Genomic DNA, 6,000 nt, shown 5'->3' with positions numbered 1-6,000 from the left:
TGTATAGTGAGTGAAATGAGAAAAGTAGTAAAACCATAAGTAGAACTTAAATAAAGCTTAAAACCTACGCAAAACTTAAGAAAGACTTAGGTAAATTAAATTAAATATGAAAACAAAAAAGGAGGGACATAGAAAACATGAACATAAACAAAAGCAGGCCTGGAAAGAACAAAATAAGGAGAAACATCTGATTGAAAGTGCAGGACTTGAATGACCTAATAAATTAATAAAGAAATGTAGAAAATAATAATGAATTATGTAGAAAATAGATAAAGCGAATCAACATAACGAAACCTATGCTGTCCTGGGGAACACCAATGTTGATGGGTAGGGTAGGAGAAATTGAATTATTCACAGAAACATACTGGAGCCTGTCAGTAAGGTAAGACTTAGTGTACTGCAGGGAGTGACCTCTGACTCCATAATGTTGTAATTTAAGATGAAGGTTTTGGTGATTAATAGTGTCAAAAGCCGTACGCAGGTCTACAAATAATCCAACAGGGAACTCATTTTTATCAAGAGCTGTATGTATCAAGTTAATCATACTAATAAGTGCATCGTTAGTGCTTTTTTTTGAGTCTGAAGCCATATTGACAAGAGCTAAGTATATTGAGTTTGGCTAGATAAGAGTAAAGCTGCTTATTGATTAGTTTTTCAAATATTTTTGACAAGTTTGGCAGAATTGATATAGGTCTGAAGTTGTTAACATCAGTGGGATCACCACATTTGTGGACTGGGGTTACTCTCGCTTTTTTTTAGAATATCTGGAAAGGTTTGGAGTTCAAGTGACTTGTTGAAGAGCAATGCAATGCAGGAGCTAAAAATCTGGAGGCTTTTTTGTAAATAAGAGTTGGTATCTCCTCAAGGGCATTAGACTTGGTTTTAAGGGAAAGGATTATGTCAGTAACATCAAATCAAATCAAATCAAATCAAATGTTTATTTAGGTAAGGTACATACACACAAGAGATTTTACAAAGAGTGATGGATTTATAGATAGGGCTAGTACATACAATGCCTAAAGCCACTATTACGCAAAGCGTTTCGGGCATGAAAAACTTAAATGACTAAAGCCTAATACTAATTGAGCATAAAGAATAAAATGAGTTGAAAACAAATAAAAAAAAAGAGATAAAAAGGGGGGAACATGGCTGAAAAAGCAGCACAAATACAATTCGGTCGACAAACAGCGTCATTAAAAAAAAAACCAGACATTGGTTGACAATAGAGTGGAATTAGTAGGCATTAGGTACAGAGACTGTGGATAGTTACCTGTAAGATAGTCCTGAATATTAGTACTGGACGATGGAATATCATTTGCAAGGGATGACCCAATGGAAGAGAAGAACCTATTGAACTCAAGAACAGTGTCAGAGGCTGAAAGCAGACCATCATTATTTGACAGAAGAATTGGTTTATAAATTTAATGAACAATAAATAATAAATAAATTCCCATGGATTTCCCTACATATTTATGGTTCTTTGAACCGGGATCATGATTATTTATTGTATTTATATATACAGTTCGAGTTCTTACATTCTTGTACAGCCACTACCCAGCAGCATTGCGTTTTGGGCAGATCCTTAATCTTAATTTTTCCTGGAATACGACCCGCCAAATCGTTTAACAAACAGGTACCCATTCACTGCTGGGTGAACAGAGGCTACAGTTAAGGATTGACACCCGGTCAATCCTCCCCGGCCAGGATTCGAACCCAGGCCAAAGCGCTCTTGAAGCACCGGGCGAGTGTTTTACCACTGTGCCTGGAGGACAGTTAGTCCTCGTGGCGCAGTGTTATTATAATAGAGTATAATATTATAATATATTTGTAGTAAATGTATTGTAACTATCGTACCTGGCTGGATTTATTGTTGTATCAGCTGGATGCTCGCTTGACTGTTATTGTTTTGGTGACTGTCAGAACAGTTGTGACTCACATGAATACAGATCGGTGTTATGTATTCTTATTTTCTGTTTGTTCTAGCTTTAGTTCATATGCAGTTTATTTATTGTTAAAGTGAATATAAAGTGCTGAAACTGCATATATGTATTGTATATTATATGGCTTGGTATTATTGCAGGATGTAAGTGTACTGTAATTATTTGATAAAAAAGTCACAAGTTTGATAATGCGTTTGTTTACCTTAATGTATTGATGAAATAATTCAGCCAGTGAACATGAAGCGGTTACCACGGTCCGAGCGGTTTACTACTGACTCAGACTCCACCAACGCTGCTCAAGAATGGCGTCACTGGCTCAAGGCATTCAAAAACTTCTCTCTAGCAGTACAGCAAACTACTCCCTCCATGGACAAGCTGGGTCTCCTGATGAACTACGTTGCTCCACGTGTGTTCGACTACATAGCTGACTGCACTACGTATAATGCTGCTGAAAAATCCCTAACAGAACTGTTTGTGAAGCCCAAGAATAAAGTATTCGCAAGGTATGTGCTTGCAACACGACACCTAGAACCCGGTGAGTCGCTAGACTTGTTTCTTCAGGCATTAAAGTTATTAGCTAAAGATTGCCAGTTCAAAGCAGTGACTGCTGTAGAAGCCAGTGATAACTATGTGAGAGATGCTTTCATTAATGCGCTAGGTTCTGCCACAATAAGGCAGTGCTTACTTGAAAATAAAACTTTAGACTTACAGTCAGCCTTTGACCAGGCACACACACTAGAAACGGCACAGAAACTTTCTGCCTCTTATGCTCAGTCAGGGGCTACAAACGCTGCCATGACACTCTCATTAGACCTAGAGGACTCAGGAGGACAAGAAAGTGTAGAAGAGGAGTTAGTTTAGTTCATTTATTATGCACCCTATACCCATCTTGTGGGTGGTAGTGGAAAGGGTTACAGAGGCACATAATGGGCTCAGGGACTGAACCCCACAATTCATTTAGTTAAGCAAGTTACAGTCTTGATGAGCTAGTTACAAAATTCAAAAAACATCTTCACATCATCATTGGGGCTCGAGATCGACCACAAGTACAGTTTCTAAATTAAGCAACTGACATATGTGGAGAACTAGTGTCACAACTGATAAGTTTGTCCTGCACACCGCCCCCCATCCAGAAGGCAGCGGTGGATAGTTACAGTCACTTAGTTACTACCTACAGTTAGTAAACTGGGGACTGGAAGGTGTTACGAACAGAGTGTGTGTGAGTGAAAGGTGTTAAGAACAGGAGGCGTGTGACTGGAGGGTTCACATAAACCAGTCACAAGCCTCGCAACATGTGTCGTTATTCACACGAACCAATCACAAGCCTCACAACATGTGTCGTTGTTCACACGAACCAATCACAAGCCTCACAACATGTGTCATTGTTCACACGAACCAATCACAAGTCTCACAACACGTGGGCCTCCTACGTCACCCCCTTGTTGATGGCCTGTGTTATTATGTTGCTCTCTAGTGTTCCCACAGGTGGCTGGGCTGCCTCTGTCACCCCTTGTTGATGGCCCGTGTTATAATGTTGCTTCCTAGTGTTCCCACAGGTGGCTGGGCTGCCTCCCTCACCCCTTGTTGATGGCTCGTTTTATGGTGTTGCTCCCTAGTGTTCCCACAGGTGGCTGGGCTGCCTCCCTCATCCCTTGTTGATGGCCCGTGTTATGGTGTTGCTCCCTAGTGTTCCCACAGGTGGCTGGGCTGCCTCACTCATCCCTTGTTGGTGGCCCGTGTTATGGTGTTGCTCCCTAGTGTTCCCACAGGTGGCTGGGCTGCCTCCCTCATCCCTTGTTGATGGCCCGTGTTATGGTGTTGCTCCCTAGTGTTCCCACAGGTGGCTGGGCTGCCTCCCTCACCCCTTGTTGATGGCCCGTGTTATGGTGTTGCTCCCTAGTGTTCCCACAGGTGGCTGGGCTGCCTCACTCATCCCTTGTTGATGGCCCATGTTATGGTGTTGCTCCCTAGTGTTCCCACAGGTGGCTGGGCTGCCTCCCTCACCCCTTGTTGATGGCCCGTGTTATGGTGTTGCTCCCTAGTGTTCCCACAGGTGGCTGGGCTGCCTCCCTCACCCCTTGTTGATGGCCCGTGTTATGGTGTTGCTCCCTAGTGTTTTCCACAGGTGGCTGGGCTGCCTCACTCATCCCTTGTTGGTGGCCCGTGTTATGGTGTTGCTCCCTAGTGTTCCCACAGGTGGCTGGGCTGTCTCTGTCACCCCGTGTTGATGGCCCGTGTTATGGTGTTGCTCCCTAGTGTTTTCCACAGGTGGCTGGGCTGCCTCCCTCATCCCTTGTTGGTGGCTATGAGTCGCTCCAGCTTGCTGCGCTCGACCTCCCTCAGCATACTGGCGTCCAGGTCTCTGGCATTCCTGGGAAGTTTTCGGAGGTTGGGCGAAAGCTTGAGCAGCACCAGGTGGCCCCTGTGGGAGAAAGCTCCGTCATTCAACACCGTGGTCATAATGATGATGTGACCTGCGTCACTGGTGAAGTGAACTGATAGTGAGTGAGAGGAAGAGATATTGAGTGCTTATGAGAGTTAGGGAAAATTTTTCAGGAGGATAAGGCCTCAGGAATGTAAACAAAGTGAAATGAAGGATCATGTTACAAATTACCGTCATATTGTGGGAACTATGTTTTTACTTGATCAAAGTTCATCTACCCACGGGTGAGTTTCCAGGGGACAAGCGTGTGGGAGCAGGGAGAGAGGAGACGGAGGAAGGGCGAGTGTGAGCAGGGAGAGAGGGGGACGGAGGAAGGGTGAGTGTGAGCAGGGAGAGAGGGGACGGAGGAAGGGTGAGTGTAAGCAGGGAGAGAGGAGACGGAGGAAGGGTGAGTGTGAGCAGGGAGAGAGGGGACGGGGGAAGGGTGAGTGTGAGCAGGGAGAGAGGGGACGGAGGAAGGGTGAGTGTGAGCAGGGAGAGAAGAGACGGAGGAAGGGTGAGTGTGAGCAGGGAGAGAGGGGACGGAGGAAAGGTGAGTGTAAGCAAGGAGAGAGGGGATGGAGGAAGGGTGAGTGTGAGCAGGGAGAGAGGGGACGGGGGAAGGGCGAGTGTGAGCAGGGAGAGAGGGGGACGGAGGAAAGGTGAGTGTAAGCAAGGAGAGAGGGGACGGGGGAAGGGTGAGTGTGAGCAGGGAGAGAGAGGACGGGGAAAGGGTGAGTGTGAGCAGGGAGAGAGGGGACGGGGGAAGGGTGAGTGTGAGCAGGGAGAGAGGGGACGGGGGAAGGGTGAGTGTGAGCAGGGAGAGAGGGGACGGGGGAAGGGCGAGTGTGAGCAGGGAGAGAGGGGACGGGGGAAGGGCGAGTGTGAGCAGGGAGAGAGGGGACGGGGGAAGGGTGAGTGTGAGCAGGGAGAGAGGGGACGGGGAAAGGGTGAGTGTGAGCAGGGAGAGAGGGGACGGAGGAAGGGTGAGTGTGAGCAGGGAGAGAGGGAACGGAGGAAAGGGTGAGTGTGAGCAGGGAGAGAGGGGACGGGGGAAGGGTGAGCGTGAGCAGGGAGAGAGGGGACGGGGGAAGGGTGAGTGTGAGCAGGGAGAGAGGGGACGGGGGAAGGGTGAGTGTGAGCAGGGAGAGAGGGGACGGGGAAAGGGTGAGTGTGAGCAGGGAGAGAGGGGACGGGGGAAGGGTGAGCGTGAGCAGGGAGAGAGGGGACGGGGGAAGGGTGAGTGTGAGCAGGGAGAGAGGGGACGGGGGAAGGGCGAGTGTGAGCAGGGAGAGAGGGGACGGGGGAAGGGCGAGTGTGAGCAGGGAGAGAGGGGACGGGGGAAGGGTGAGTGTGAGCAGGGAGAGAAAGGACGGGGGAAGGGTGAGTGTGAGCAGGGAGAGAGGGGGACGGAGGAAAGGTGAGTGTGAGCAGGGAGAGAGGAGACGGAGGAAAGGTGAGTGTGAGCAGGGAGAGAGGGGACGGAGGAAAGGTGAGTGTGAGCAGGAAGAGAAGGGACGGAGGAAAGGTGAGTGTGAGCAGGGAGAGAGGGGAGGGAGGAAAGGCGAGTGTGAGCAGGGAGAGAGGGGACGGGGGAAGGGTGAGTGTGAGCAGGGAGAGAAAGGACGGGGGAAGGGC

At 48.0% G+C, this 6,000-nt stretch overlaps 1 long non-coding RNA gene across 1 annotated transcript in view; it reads right to left on the bottom strand.

Moving 5' to 3' along the window:
• Positions 1–2,792: 2,792 nt before the first annotated feature.
• The window catches only part of LOC138357079 (uncharacterized), a 37,214-nt gene continuing 34,006 nt past the window's right edge, over positions 2,793–6,000 (bottom strand). Inside the window, exon 2 of the long non-coding RNA XR_011224750.1 lies at positions 2,793–4,362. This is a non-coding gene — a long non-coding RNA (uncharacterized lncRNA). The remainder of the gene's footprint in view (positions 4,363–6,000) is intronic.

This window comes from Procambarus clarkii, chromosome 76 (assembly GCF_040958095.1).
Source record: "Procambarus clarkii isolate CNS0578487 chromosome 76, FALCON_Pclarkii_2.0, whole genome shotgun sequence".
Lineage (NCBI taxonomy): Eukaryota > Metazoa > Arthropoda > Malacostraca > Decapoda > Cambaridae > Procambarus > Procambarus clarkii.
The sequence above is the reverse complement of the archived record's forward strand: the minus strand, read 5'-3'. Positions and strand labels throughout refer to the sequence as shown.